The sequence below is a fragment of the Crocodylus siamensis genome, chromosome 12 (assembly GCF_052110815.1).
Source record: "Crocodylus siamensis isolate JL-2025a chromosome 12, ASM5211081v1, whole genome shotgun sequence".
Lineage (NCBI taxonomy): Eukaryota > Metazoa > Chordata > Crocodylia > Crocodylidae > Crocodylus > Crocodylus siamensis.
The window spans coordinates 41,707,492-41,722,243 of record NC_143406.1 but is presented as its reverse complement, the minus strand read 5'-3'; the positions used below and the strand labels follow the sequence as shown (position 1 = coordinate 41,722,243).

General features: G+C 47.2%; 1 protein-coding gene across 4 annotated transcripts in view; it reads right to left on the bottom strand.

Annotated features, from left to right (window-relative positions):
• ELFN1 (extracellular leucine rich repeat and fibronectin type III domain containing 1) overlaps nucleotides 1-14,752 on the bottom strand; it is a 158,597-nt gene that overhangs the window by 69,412 nt on the left and 74,433 nt on the right. For 3 of the 4 annotated variants that reach the window (XM_090023888.1, XM_090023886.1, XM_090023887.1), the window contains one exon: nucleotides 1,695-1,868. The exons of the other annotated variant lie outside the window; for it this stretch is intronic. The gene's annotated coding sequence lies outside the window, so the exon portion shown is untranslated. The remainder of the gene's footprint in view (nucleotides 1-1,694; nucleotides 1,869-14,752) is intronic. 4 annotated transcript variants of the gene reach the window in all.

Genomic DNA, 14,752 nt, shown 5'->3' with positions numbered 1-14,752 from the left:
TTATCCAGCTGGGCTTTTTCCTACAGAAATTTGTTTCCATTAAACTGTTCTCTTTTGTCCTCTTAAAAAGCATATTTTGAATAAGAACAGGGCAAAAAAAATCCAAGTTGCATGGTACCAAAAAAAAAGTGCTTGACTGCACCTCTTTATACAAAAATTATCTCTCTCGATGGATGGGAGAAAACTCTTTTAATGGGATCGAGGTGAAGATGAGAAAGAAAAATTCCTGGAGCTCTACGTAGCTAGTCATTTCAGCAGCAAACACATGGCAAACTCTAGTCTTAGAAAACTAAATTACACTGGCGATGTGAACCTAATGTTCTCTTTCTGCTTTGTAAAACACAATTCTGTGCAAGCCGGGATGAAAGTCGATGCTCTATTTCTGCTTTGGGAAAAATAAAAGGAAGAAAGCCTCTCTGCATTCCTTAACATTCAACAGGACAATGCAAATTCATTGTAGACAAGAAACCCACCCAGTTCTCTCTTCCAAAGCTGTGTTTTAGAGGGAAGGGTCATCATTCAGGAGTCAAGAGGTGCCCATGATTACTGCATAGCCAAGCGGGTCGTATATTATGTTGAGGGAGGGAGGAGACAGGAATTTTTCAAGAATTCAGCTTGATTCAACCATTTTCAAGCTTCTCCCTGTTCAGCAAATAAGGATACTTGGCTACTAATTCACATGCATACTGTAGGGTAGACGCAGCTACCTACCTGCAAATCTGAGCGAGTATTTTGGAAGGCTGGATACCTTAATATATCATCTGAACACTGCCAGTTTTTCACTTGTGATTTTTCTTTACATGTAACAAAACACCAAAGAGGTTTAGAAATAACAAAGGCAGCATTTGCCAAATGTTGTATTTGTTTACTTCTGTTCAACGAGCTGCTCCTCGCAGCAGGGTCTGCAAAGCGCTGCTCCCTCTCTGAATTCAGCATAGACAGTAACACTTTGCAGCTCGGGTTTTTTCTCCCAACTCGGTTAAAGACGTGATCCATTTGCAAAGTGCAGATCCGGTTCCGAGTTGGGGTTCTGAATACATTTTGAATTTGCAGGATGTCTGGACTGGGCAGTGCGGGCCCATCTCTAATCATTTACGGACACGATTCTCGAGGTAAGCCCAGATGCAGCCAGCGCGACGACAGGGTGGTGTGGCCCAGGGCACGCTGCTGGGACTGCCTTGTGTAACATTTCTTATGACTGAAGACTAGGTCGGGCTACAAATAGCTCCCCTGGTTGTACAAGTTCTCAAGACACGTGGCCAAGTACACCGACTGCCACGTAGGAGATTTCGCTATGGTGTATCCTACTCCCAGCGCACTCCAACAAGGGGGCAGAGCCAGCCGTTTCATCCATGCATTGCTTCTTCATGGAGATGAATGAGGTACACGGTGGGACTGCACACTGAACGGGGGCCTTTTCAGATTGATACCAGGCTGTGTGAGTTTTCAGAAAGCAACGGGAGAGACCCTTTTCTGGATCGCTGCCCTTATCCATGCCATGGTATTCACTGGCCCAGAACTTTTTTGGGAATCCAAAGCTGTGAGATCACCCTCGCGCATTGTGTCCATGTACCCAGACACTACCAGCGACGGGCGTGACCAACCTGTGCAGTCCTCCCCCACTGCCTGGTCTTCCCCAGCCCTTCCGCCCCTGCCTGCGCACTTCGGGTCTGACTGAAAAGGTCACCTCTTACCTTCCTGCCTGTGCTTTGCTGCTGGTTCCTGACATCAGAAAGCTGCAGTCCAAAGGATTTTTCTTCAACTAAAGTCATGAAGGTTGTCTACTCAGTCTTTTTTTTTTGCTGACAGGCACAGTGGGTGCAACATTAGGGATCCTTGAGGATGGGTCACCAAGCCCAGTGTTTGAACTGCAAGGAAAAATATAAAGAGGGAAATACATCAGAGGTGTAAAAAAAAAAAGAAAAGAAAAGAAAAAGAAGTTGGTGAAAACAATGGATCAATCATCAGAGAGAGAGAATATAATGGATCAGAGACAATGGGAAAGACATCAGACATGAACCAAAATAGGACAAAAGGGACTCATATCAGCTATAAGATCAGCTGCTGGAGGTGGTAAATCAACAGGAAAAACAAACCAGCCATTGTAGAGGGGGAAGTACAAAGGAGATATCAGAAATGAGGGAGCAGAGGGGGGGACGTGGAACAGAGGTAAAAACAATGGGAGAAATGAAGGATAGCGACTGAAGGAGACGGGCTGGCTTGAACAAGTACGGTGCGTCTAGGGCTCACAGAGATCATCAGTAACCTGACGAAGGACTAGTCATCAATGGACTAATAGTAACTGTTAAATTAGATATAGGGGCACAGGTCTATGTACACTGGAGCGGTGGGTCCTCAGTACGTCTGAAAACCAGTCTTGTGCAGATTTTAAACAGTCTTAAAATACATACACTGGCTTCTTGTGCCAACCCTGCAGACTCAGAAACTGGCACAAGAAGCAAGGGGGGGCTCCCACTTCTCTACAGAAAATCATAGGGGCTAGGGTGACAGCCAACAGACCAAAGGGCGGGAACAGGTCAAAGGCAAGCAAATACCAACACGGCAGTAACAAACACTCAGCACCTTAATTTCCCCCCAACACACACCTCCAGAGTGTCCCCAAACAAATCTTTAGTCCCTAGAGCGCTCAAACAGCAGCCTGCAGCTGCCCCCAAGTCTGATCCCAGCTCCGTCAGCCCACAGCCCTGGTTGACTGAGCCAGTGAGACTCCAGCTCCAGTGTGCAGGTCTGACCCGGCTCTACCTGCACACCGCTCTCTCTTACCCCAGTCCCAACACCCCTGGCGGTTTCTGGGAGCTGCAGTCCAAACGAACAGTCAGCCCAACCCTGCAGACTGCCCCCTGGTTCATCCTGCTGCCTACACACATTATATTCACATTATGTTACCCCCTCCTTTTTAACTGCATGCGCCCCCACATCCAACTAAAGTTAGACCTTATAGTCCCTAAGCAACCAGGGAGCTCTCCGCACTCACACTTGTCAACATCTGGATTCAGGGGTGTGGACCCTCACTGGCACTGGTAGGTTTTGGGTATCCCCTGTTGTACCTAACCTTGATCTTATCCCAGATGCTCATTCATCCTCATTATCATTTCCATGAGCCCGCAGATCCCACCCTATGTTCGTTGGTCCAGAAGCACCCTCTGGCTGCGCTCTATGGGGGGCTGTATTAGTAAAGGTTCTGTCGTGAGACCTCTGCCAACATTTTGGCTGTGGACGAGCACGTTTCCCTAGCGCCTTTGTCAGGCCAGGGTCTCTGTCCTGTGAACACACATAGGATTTCTTCTGATCATAGTGTACTACAGATGTTTGTCCACCAGGCCTGCTTGCCAGCTCATATAATGCCTCGGGGCACCTATACATGTGACGGAGCTCTGCTCCGACACGTGCTAATTGTGTCCCAGCAGGTTCAATTAATCAAGTCTGCTGCAGCATGCTAATTAGCACACTCCAGCAGCCTCCACATCACCTGTATTCAGTGTCTCCGCGTTTCAAAATGGTGGTGGGGGCGCTTTAGCTAAAGCTCGTTGAACATGCTTTAGTTAAAGTGCCCCTGCCACCATTTTGAAGAGCAGGACACCGAATACACATGATGCTGTGGGCACTGCAATTAGAGCGGCTCTCAGAACTGGTCTAATTAAAGTGCCCCACGCCTCCACCCCACAGCACATGTATAGACACTCTCAGGCAACTTCCTAATGACTGTATAAGGGCCACTGAACTCCTTACATAGCTTTTGGCACTGACCCTGCCCTCCTGGTTTGGTTCTGTACCCACGCCAACTCTCCCATTTCATACACCAGTGACCCTGAGGTCATAGCAGTTTTGTTTTTGCCTTTGTGTGGCTCCAGCCGTCTGACGTCTCTTAACAGCTTGGCTAAATGAACTAGATATCCTGCCATCTTTGTAACATATTCAGATGGATTGTTAAATTCTTCTGATATATTTACTCCAGAAACAACATCAACAGGTAGGCAAAACTCCCACCCAACCCCTCCCCATATAAGCTATATATCCTGTAGATGACTGCACACTGCTCCAGTAGGCCATCATGACATAAGGGAGTATCTCATTCCACTCCATCTGATTGTCTTTCATCAGGGAGGACAGCAAGTCAACCAGAGTATGCTTGAATCTTTCCACTAATCCATCAAATTGGGGGTGATACCGTGTGGTGCAGTTTTGTTGATTTCCAGAAGGTCACACATATGTTGAAATAGTTGAGATTTAAAATTTCTCCCCGGTCAGTGTGTAGGGATCATTGTACATGATGGTAACACACAAATTTCTCAACAAACACTTTTGCCACAGTCTGAGCTTCCTGATCAGGGCAAGGGTATGCCTCTGCCTACTTGGAAAACTAGTCAGCCACTACTAAAACATACTTGTTTCTATGTGGTGTAATGGGTAGGGGACCCAGGATATGCATTGCTATCTGTTCCAGGGGTTGGCCAGCCTGGATGAAGACCATGGGGGCCCTGGGACTTCTCTTCAGTCTTTTTTGTGCACCACACACCTCACATGACCTGCACCAGTCCTTAATAGATTTTATCCAACCCAACCAGAAATACCGAGATCGGACCTTATGAGAGATCTCCATGCCCAAATGATCCCCCAGTACTGGAATCATATAGTGCTTACAAAATTGTCGGTACTTCCTTCCCTAGTACCACTGTTGGAATAAGCTTGGCTCTTTGGACAGATTATGGAAGTTTTCACATCAATACTCCTTGCCTAATGCTTAGCTCAGGCCATACTACCTGATACCCCTTCAGGCACGGATGACATTGCCCTTCTTTAGGGAACTCCTCACTATCGATTTTCTTCTACTTTATTAGTTTTGCAATGTCAGCATCTTCCTGTTGTCTTTACACCAATCTGCCAAGCTTCTGGCTTCCCCTGTATTCGGGGCTGGTTCACCGCTGGCTGTCTCTATTGCTGACAGTGGCTGTATGCCCGCTGCTTCAGCTTTACGTCCAATTTCCACTATGCAAGGCCTATGGGACGAGGCATCAGCACTCTGGTGCTGTCTCCCAGGGCGACGCACTATTTGGTAGTCAAACTCAGCCATCTGTTCTAGCCATCTAGCCAGCTGTCCTTCAGGTTGCTGGAAATTGTGTAGCTACCGGAGAGAATAGTGGTCTGTTTTTAACGTGAAGCATCTCCCAAGGAGAAAGTATCAAAAATGCTTGGTAAAGGTCACCACGGCATGCAATTCCTTTCTTGTAGTTGCACATTGGTGCCCAGCTTTGTTTAAGGCTCAGGTTTCACAGGCTAGTACCTTCTCCTGGCCTCTTTCAACTTGTGACAAAATAGCTCTGATGTCAACATCAGTTGCATCAGTGTCCAACAAGAAAGGTAACTTAGGGTTTGGATATGCTAAGATAGGGGATGACATTAACTACTGCGTTAGCGCTATAAAGGCATCGTGACATACCCTGGTCCAAATGAACTTTGCCGTACTGGACAGCTTACGTAAGAGGCTTGCAATGGTAGCAAAATCTGCCACAAATCTTCTATAATAGGAAGCTAGACCCAAGAAGTTGCACAGTTCTCTTACATTTCAAGGTACTGGCTGGTTCTTAACAGCCTCCACCTTCTCTGGATCTGGGCTTATCCCCTCCATGCAGATCACATGTCCCAAAAACTTCACTTCCCTGCAGAAAAGCTGATATCTGGCAGGTACAATTGGCTTCCTTCAGCCTCTTAAATACTACTTTCAGTTTCTGCAAGTGCTCCTGAAAGGTTTGGCTTATCACAATGATATCATCCAGGTACACCAGGCAGGATGTCCCTTGCAAATCTGCTAACATGATATCCATCAGTCTCTGAAATGTACTAGGAGCATTACATACACCAAGGCATAACATTCAACTCAGAAAGTCCCTTCTTAGTGGAGAAAGCTGTCTTAGCTCTGTCCTCTGGGTGCACTTCCACCTGCCAGTACCCACTAGCCGGATCGAAGGTGGAGAACCACTGAGCTTTGGCCAGGAGGTCCAGCATGTCTTCACTTCAAGATAAGGGGTAGGCATCCTTAATATTAACATCATTCAGTCTATGATAATCTACACAGACCCGCACATCTCCCCCTTTCTTCTGCACCAGAACCAAAGGGGCAGTCTATGGGCTGACAGAGGGGCTGATGATGCTTCTTTCCTCCATCTCTTGGAGCTGAGGATCAAACACCTGCTGGAAATGAATGGTGTAACAGGGAGCTAGAGGCCCCTGTTACTGGAAAGGGAGGCATGCAGCCAAGCCTGCCGCATAAGTAGACAAGTGGCTGAGGCAAGGGGTGAGGACCCCAGACTTAAGTAGCACCAGATGAGAAGTAGGCAGCTCACTAGCCCTAGGGACACACACTTGTGGGAGCCTGCAATTCACCTGATGTTGCTAAGGCAACACCCTGGAGATGGATAAGGGTGGCAGACCAGGAGACAGGGGCCTGGCTGGGGGAGCTGAGGTCTTCAAAGGGAGAATGCGCTGGGGTACATGGACCAGAACTGGAATTTGCTGGGCAGTGCGATGAGGACTCCGGAGTAGGAAGGCTCTGGTATTTACCCAAGGAAGGGAATGACTTTCATGACAGTGATAGCTTGTCTTTCCTTTATGTTTATTCATCTAGGCCAGGGAAGTTTGAGTTACAGTGATAACTCTCTTTCTCTTTATGTTAGTTTACTCGGGGGGGATATGGGTATTTTGGTAAAGTGACAGTGCACCTTTTTGTTCAGGGTGCTTGTCCACTTATAGTGGGGAGGTTTTGGTTAGGTAGATGGCTTATCTTTATGTTATAACTAAACTAGTTGACTGAATGTGACTATCAGGAGAAGAAGAAGATCACAGTATGTCAGAGAGGCACATCAGGAAGTCCTTCCAGGAGCAGGGGAATGAGTTCCAGAGGAGCCAAGTTGTACAAGATTGGGAGCAAAGGCAGAAGGGAAGAGTTGGGGCCACAAGGGCCAGAGCCCACAACCTGGGAAGGACAACTGCAGTAGGCTACAGGCTATGTGGGCCGATCCTTTACCAGAGAGAGAGAAGAGCAAGATCTTATGAGGGAGGATAGGGCAAGATGCTGCATTTAATGATTAAGCGCTTAATACACACAAACACACACACCACATTCATACCCCAATTTCTGTTCTGCACTGGTATACATTACCAGTCTTACCAGTGCATGGATCAACTTAGTGGCCAGCTAAATTGATCACGAGTAGGAGCCGGGCTCTTGCCAGTCCATCTCATTAGATGAACCAATGCTCCAGGATGACATACAGAACAAGACACAGGATGACAAGTGGTGAAGGCCAATAGGGGCTTGGCTCAGAAGCCAAAGCCACCTGACAGTGGGGCTAAGGTGACTAGATAAAAGGAGGCAAAGCTGGGAAGGCTAAGGTTCCTACGAGGACTCTGAGGCCTGAAGGGCCAAACAATCAGTGATGGTAACTGGTAACACCTGCGAGGCATGGGGATGGGTGTAACGGAGGTCAGAGGCCATGAACACAGCCCCTAAGGCACTTGACATCCCCAGATGCCAGCAGGGAGTGACTGGATTAGGTTCCTTCTAGGCCTTGGGGAGCCTCCCATACTCTTTTCTTCAAACAGCATCAAGGTGTGGCAGGTCAGTGAGAGGGAAGGGCCCAAGTGAAGTGGCAGGAGTTGGGCAGTCACCAGAGGGTGTCACAGCACTGCTTGACCCCAGCTGTGCCACAAATGGGTACTTTTCCAGGCCCCTGTTTGACAGCTGTGGCGTTGCCAGTATTAATCTGGTGCTTTGTTAAGCCTGTCTGTATGCCCTAGGCCATGGTCTCCAAGGCCGAGTACATCTGCGTATTCGCTAGGACTTTTGGCACTGCTCTCACTTACTCAGGCTCCAGGCCATGATGACTTGACTTGAACTCATGTTCCAATTTTCCTGCATTCCACCGAAGGTTATCAACTGGCGCTCTAAGGTTTTGGCTCTTGTCTGACCTCAGTAATCTTACAGCAATGAACCTCTCTGATCCAGGGTTCTTCTGCAGGACAGCCACACCTGTCTCAAATGTCCCAGTTATGGTGCCCTGATACGTGACCTGTGGTTCTGTGGATGCATTAGCAACACACAGAGGAATTTCACCCCTGTGACTCTTACCCACGACAGTTCCCACTGGCAATCCCGATTCATCAGGGGTTTCTGGGAGTTGCAGTCCAAATTAACAGTCAACACAGCTCTGCAGACTGCTCCCAGTTCCTCCGGCTGTTACACATATTACATTCACATTACGCTCTTAAGTGACTACAGGATCCTACTGTCTTTGCCCTGACTCCATCTGCCCATCTCCTCCCCTGTGTCATCCTCCCCTTCTGGTTGTTCTTCTCTTAACTTGAGTTATAAGCATTTCTGGGCAGGGTCTCCATATTTACCTACATTACGAAGCAACGTTCCCATCTGGGGTGCCAGAGAATGAATAAAGACGTACAGAATAACAGTGGCCACGATGCAGGCATGACCTAGGATATATTTCAGAGAGAAAACACACACTCTGTGTACGATTTAGGAAAACAGGACACTTAATTAAATGTCAGAGTGATGGACAGAGCTGGGACAAGCCTCGAACAAATATCAGAGAGACGGACAACCTCAGACAGGCACAGAGAGATGGATGGATCTGGGACGAGCACTAGGCCTCACCCCCAGCAATGTCAGAAGCACTCTAGCTAGGAGCCTGTTTAAATACAGCTGTTCCTCACATAATTTTGGCACTATTTCTCTGACCAATATGAGCAAGGAATTTTTCCAGAGTGTTCTGCCTGCCAAATGCACCATTGATTAAGGGATACATAGTCTGATTTTACTATGCTTGGTCACAAAATTCACGTCCCTATTTCTCAGGGAAACTGGACTACAGCTCTGCATTTTAAACTCGGATTTAATTAGCATCTCTCTGATCAAACTGTGGACAGCACTCACAGAAGACCCCCACCTTCCCCTTCCAACGCAGACATCAGAGAAAACAGGCAGACGTAAGAAAGACAACTGAGGGATGGAAGGAGAACAGAGATACAGAATAAATGCTACTGAGTTGTGAGAAACCAAGCCCTAATATTACAGAGCAAATGCAAGGGGCATCTACTTGGCAATCTGTAAGTCATCAGAAGAATGGAAAACATAATTGAATAATCAATCAGAAAGACAAGGTTGAGAAGTGTCACAGCAAAACAATTGATACTTGGAGGTCAGTCATGAAACCTAAGATCTAAACTAGAAAGAGGAGGACAATAGTGAAAGAACAATGGGTTTTTAAGGTGCCGCCATTACGAGAGGTGTTTTCATGCAGGTATTTGAATGTTGGTTCGGTGTTTAGGTAAGTGTTTAGAGTCCAGTAAATGGCAGAAATAAAAATCATGGAAGGGACTTTGGAAGAATGAATCTGCTATCCACAGCTAGTGTTGAGTGAAAGGCTGAAAAGGAGAGATTTTAAGGACTCCATTTTGGAGAACGATCATAAAAGTGATATGATGGAGTTCCATATTGACTTCCTCTCCAAGATTTCATAACAGACGTCATTTAGAGGCAAAGTTTTCAGCTCCCCCTCCACCCACGTCACAGGGGAAGTCCTGCAAACTCTACCTGAGATCTGCAAGTAAGCTTTGGTTCTTTCCAGGTCAGATGCCATCACTACCCAGTCTGACTTGGCAAACATCTCATCTGGGTGAGGTTTAGAGGCAACTGAGATGTATGTGCTACACAACCCGTGATCTCAATTTTGCAAAGGGAATTTACTTAACAATTCTGTTAAGCAAGCACAAGTCAAAATAGTGTACAGCTCATTCTCCAATGGCTGTCTGAGTTCCCTAATGACATCAGCTGAAAGTATCGTATTTTCTTACATACAACATGCTCTCCCCACAAAGAAACTCCCCAAAAGCAGCTGCTGGGAATTTCTGTGTGTGTTATATGTGATAACTATGGTAAGAACAGTTTCTGCCAGTTATGGTCAAGGGAAGCAGAACAATGAGCAGGCTCTGCTCTAGCTCTTGCTGCTCAGTTATTTGCCGCAAGGAAAGATCTTTTTTCCCTCATTCTTCTTTTCAAAACCAAGGTGTGCATTATATTTTGGGCATGAGTATGCCAAAAATATGTTAATATGATCTTTTTTGAGGAGGGAAGGTCACAAAACTAGACTAAAAATTCTTTCTGCACTCAGAGAACAGACTGACTTAATACCGAGTCATTTGTACCATCACTTCTCTGAACTTCACCTTACGAAGACATCACAGTCTATCTAGCAGTAGTTCGAACTTAGCAATTAGAGCTGAATGAACGACTCATAATGAATAATCTGCTTGTCAGATTTCACCTCGTTTTATGTACATGAAATGTTCGCACACAGATTGCAAAGTTCTCACATTTATTTGTTAATAGAAATAATATGCGATTTTTCCCCACGTGCAAATATCAACCTAACAGTTTATTGAAAATATTCCATATTCAAAATTCATGCCACGTTGATGAGAGACATAAGCTAAGTGGTTCTGTTTCTGCTCCCTGATTGGAGGACTTATGAAACAAAAGCCACACCACACTCTGAATTTCCAACCTGGCTATCAAACACACACGCTGGAATTTGTTTTTAGTGAGAAGTCGGCCTTTGGGTTGCATGATTTCTTCTCTGGAGATCTGGTGCTGGTCACCAGTTGAGCATTCAGCCATTCCCAGAGAGTAAAGAGGAGAAGGCCACAAATGCTGCTAACCTGAAACTTGCGGGCAAGTCTGAATATCCTCCTCCTGCACAACGTGCTTAGCTATCTTGCCAGTGGAGCAAGCCTGAGCAGGGAAAAAGCAGACTAAAGTCTGCAGATTGGCATCTAGTAGTGGGATTAATGTTGATGCCAATGTTGAGGACAAAGTGTTCCCCAGTGTCTACTAGGCTACTGTGCTGTCTCAGAACTCACTCCGGCTGCCCTTAAGAGAAGTCCCCAGGGTACAAAATCTCCAAAGGGTGTTAATTTATATCCCACTGCATCATCTTTGGGGAATCAGCCCTATTCATGGATGGATCCATAATGTACGAAAGCTGGGTGCAGTGCAATACATAGCTCCTCCGAGCATGGAGCCCCTGGGGTGATGGGGGGGATACCAGGGAGCTGGGCAGAAAGCAGGTCCATGAAGGAAGGATCCTGCCTCTTGCTGAAACCACTGCTGCAGTCCACAGCTGGCCTGAAGGCAAGCTGGGGGCCAGGGCCACTGCTGCCCTGCTATGGCCGGGGACTGTGGAGAGCAGCTGCATGGGGAGCCGAGTGCCAGTGGCTGCAGCGAGCAGGTTCCTCCTTCCAGTGCTTGCTCCTTGCTCGCCTCCCGCCATATTCCCTGACGGCCAGGAGAAGGAGCAACCTGCTCACCACCACTGCTCTCCGTGGCTGAGCCAGGTTCTCCGCACAACTGAGCTGCTCCCTAAAGCATGAGGACAGCAGCAGTGGCAGGGGCAGGAGTGCTCACACCAATGCACCCCCGTGGCTCCAGTCTCGAGCAGTGCCACATCAGACCGAGGATGTCTCTCCTCTGGCAGTGCCCTGTGCACTGGAAGGTGTAATGCCCCCTGCTTATAATGCACCTGCCCAGCTGCCGATTTATCCTGGAGCAGTGACACAGGAGGAGACACAGAAAGAGGTAAGAAGTCAGACGGCAGGAGGAACCTCAGGACCATCACTCAAGCATCTGGAGCACAGCACAGAGATGATCATGGGGGCAGAGATGAGAATGAGGGGAGCAAGCACCAAAGACAGCAGCAGTCTGACACCTCCCTCCACCCGTAGACTGGCAAGGAATGGTTTTGGGGTTTGTTTCCATCTCATTGTTTTTAAATGAACCATGAAGCTCCTGGGATCAGGGTGGCCTTAGCTGCCTAGTTGCGGAAGGCAAAGCTGGAGCTGGAGGCAGCCTCCTGGCAGGATTTTATAAAGGCCTCTCAAGCTCCCGGTGATCTGCAGCTGCGGAAAACAAACACAGCCTGATACAAATGCAGAGTGCGCCCATCACACAGGTACACTCAATTACCGATTCATCAGCCCAAGTGAACTTGAAGGGCTTTTCAAACTCTACAGGAATTGAAATTAAAAGAAAAAAATCTTCTAGGGGGATAATACTCCGTGACACAGAGCGAGGCAGGCTCATTTTGAGATCTGCTTCAGCCTGGGGTTGGTAGAAGCTGTAGCCCTTAGTAAGCTAGAAAGGGAAGGACGGTCTGAGAGGATGAGACTGAACTATTCTTGTTCTTCCAAAGGTGACCTAAGACTGGGGATGGAGATAATGTTGGGGCTGATGTGCATCTTCTATTCCTTTCTGATGTCAAAAAAAAAAAAAAAAAAAAAGCCTGAAAAGGTCTTCCCTGCTCACATATAATGCCCACCCCCTTGACTTTTTTTTAACATTAAACATTCAGCTTTAGTCAAGCTTGGAAAATTTTGCAGTAGAACAGTGCAAATAATTGATTTTTTGGTTTACTGCTCCAACTGAAAAGTTGGGGGAAAAAATCCTTTCATTGACCCAAACTAAGAATTTTTCATTTTTCTCAGGGGGAAAAAAAATCATTTCAGGTCACCTGAATTGTTTCATTTGACTTGAAACCAAACATTTTGTATCAAGTTTTAACTCCTTTCAAATGGTTTTGTATTACATTTTGGCAGTTTCTAAGACACAGACATCATTTCTGAACAAAGCATGCATTATTCCCTTTAAAAAAGAAAGAGGAGCCAAAACAAAACTTTTCCAACTCTTTTTAAAAAATGTTTTTGTTCATTTTGGCTGAAACTATTTGGCTTCAGTGCCATTTTGGGGCTGAATCAAGTGTTCACACCCCCCCAAAACTAATAGCTAACCCAAAGGAGACCCTCCCCACACACGCAACCCACAATTACCCAGCTCTGTAGTGCTCTACATGCTATGTTCACCGTGGCCTCCCTGCCCTACAGCTCTACCGGTGGTCCATCACCGCACAGCTCCACACAAGCGGAAACCAGGCACGTGGCAGCTGCAGGACTAGTGAAGTGATGCTGTCTGGAGAACAGAGGGAGAGCTCGGTTCAGAGAGACTCCTGACACCTCTTTCTTAATTTTTTCTGTTAAGACCACTTTAATTTTGGGGGGGACTAGTCAATGCTTGGGAGAAATGATGTCTTTGTTAGAGACTGAACTTACCCAAAATCGTTAATGGATAATTGGAAGCTCCCAAAACACATGCTCTGAGGAAGCTCATCCATGACACTCATTCCAGAAGTAAAAACCTACCTGCCAGGTTTCATCACGTTCCCTCGCCCCCCGGATACACACACACACACACACGTCAAACCTGGCCTCCCGATACACAGAGTCAAACCTTGCCCCTGATACACACACACACAATCAAACTCCGCCCTCTGATACACACACACAGTTAAACTCCGCCCCGACACACACACACACACACACACACACACACACACACACACACAGAGTCAAACCCTCTTTATCCACTAGGAAGACGACAAAGAACAAACAGCCCTTTTTTTTAAAAAAAAACCTCTCTCCCTAAAAGGTGGATCCTAGCTCCATTTGTCCTTGTCTGCCTCATTTATTCCCAGCAGGCACTGGGACAGCGCAGAGGGATAGATGTGTAAGAGTCGCGCTGGAATACTTCTGTTCAGCAGCAAGACACGCCGTTTCAGCCACCAGCTTCCCCTCGGTGCACATGGCGAATATACATCCCCCGAGGATCAACAGACCATCACTGTCTCGTCTCTTTTTTCCCTACTGCAGGGGTCAGCAACCCCCGGCATGTGCACCATGCATGGCATGCAAGGCCATTTTGCTCGGCACATCACCGCCAGCCTGGGCTCTAAGCAGCTGCAGCCAACTCACGGAGCCCAGGCTGCTCCCAGCAGGCGGCTGGGAGGCTGCAAGCCCTGCTGCAAACAGACCGGGCTCCGTGGGCTGGCTGCAGCCAGGAGGCTGCACACAGCTGCTCCGAGCTGTCCGGCATGTCTGCACTCTGGCATCTTCCAAGGTAGACATTGCGGTTTTTTCAGCACTCCAGCCAAAAAACGTTGCCTGCCCCTGCCCTACTGCATGGACACTTGGACCCTTAGCTCCCTACCCAATACCTTTTCCTGCCCAGCTGCTTCCTTTAAGTCTTCCTCCGAAGAAGGCAGGAATTGCTTACTTTCTAGCTGCCTCTCTCACACACACAAATAATAAGCCACAAGGTTCTCCAAACTATTTAAAAGCACAGTGGGTGTTTTAATTATGCGCATGAAGCAGGTCCTGATTATTATAACCTGCGTGGAGCTGCAGGAACTGGCATGGGGGTGATGAAAGCCCCCTGATGTATCCCTTCTTGGGCTGGACTGCAGATGATGGAAGCTTTGTGCTCAGGTGACTAAGACCATGGCCTGAGGAATTGGAAAATTAAAACTAATCATTGGTGCTTAGGTGATGAAGGGCAAAATCAGCACTTAAATTCCCTGATGATGGAAGGGAATTTAAAGACAACCAATTAGATAGCAGATAATCACCCTTTTGTCTGTACAGAAACCACCCTGCGAAAACTACACTGGGTGCCCATGAGACCATTTCTATTATCCCAGCCTCCTCATACCCTTTCAGGCCTGAAGTATCTGCCTAATGTTTTTGTAGTGCTGAGCAGCTTTGGTACCCCATGCCGTTAGATTAGCTATCATTACATCTTTAAGGGCACTGGAATTACCAAGTTGCGAAGTAATAG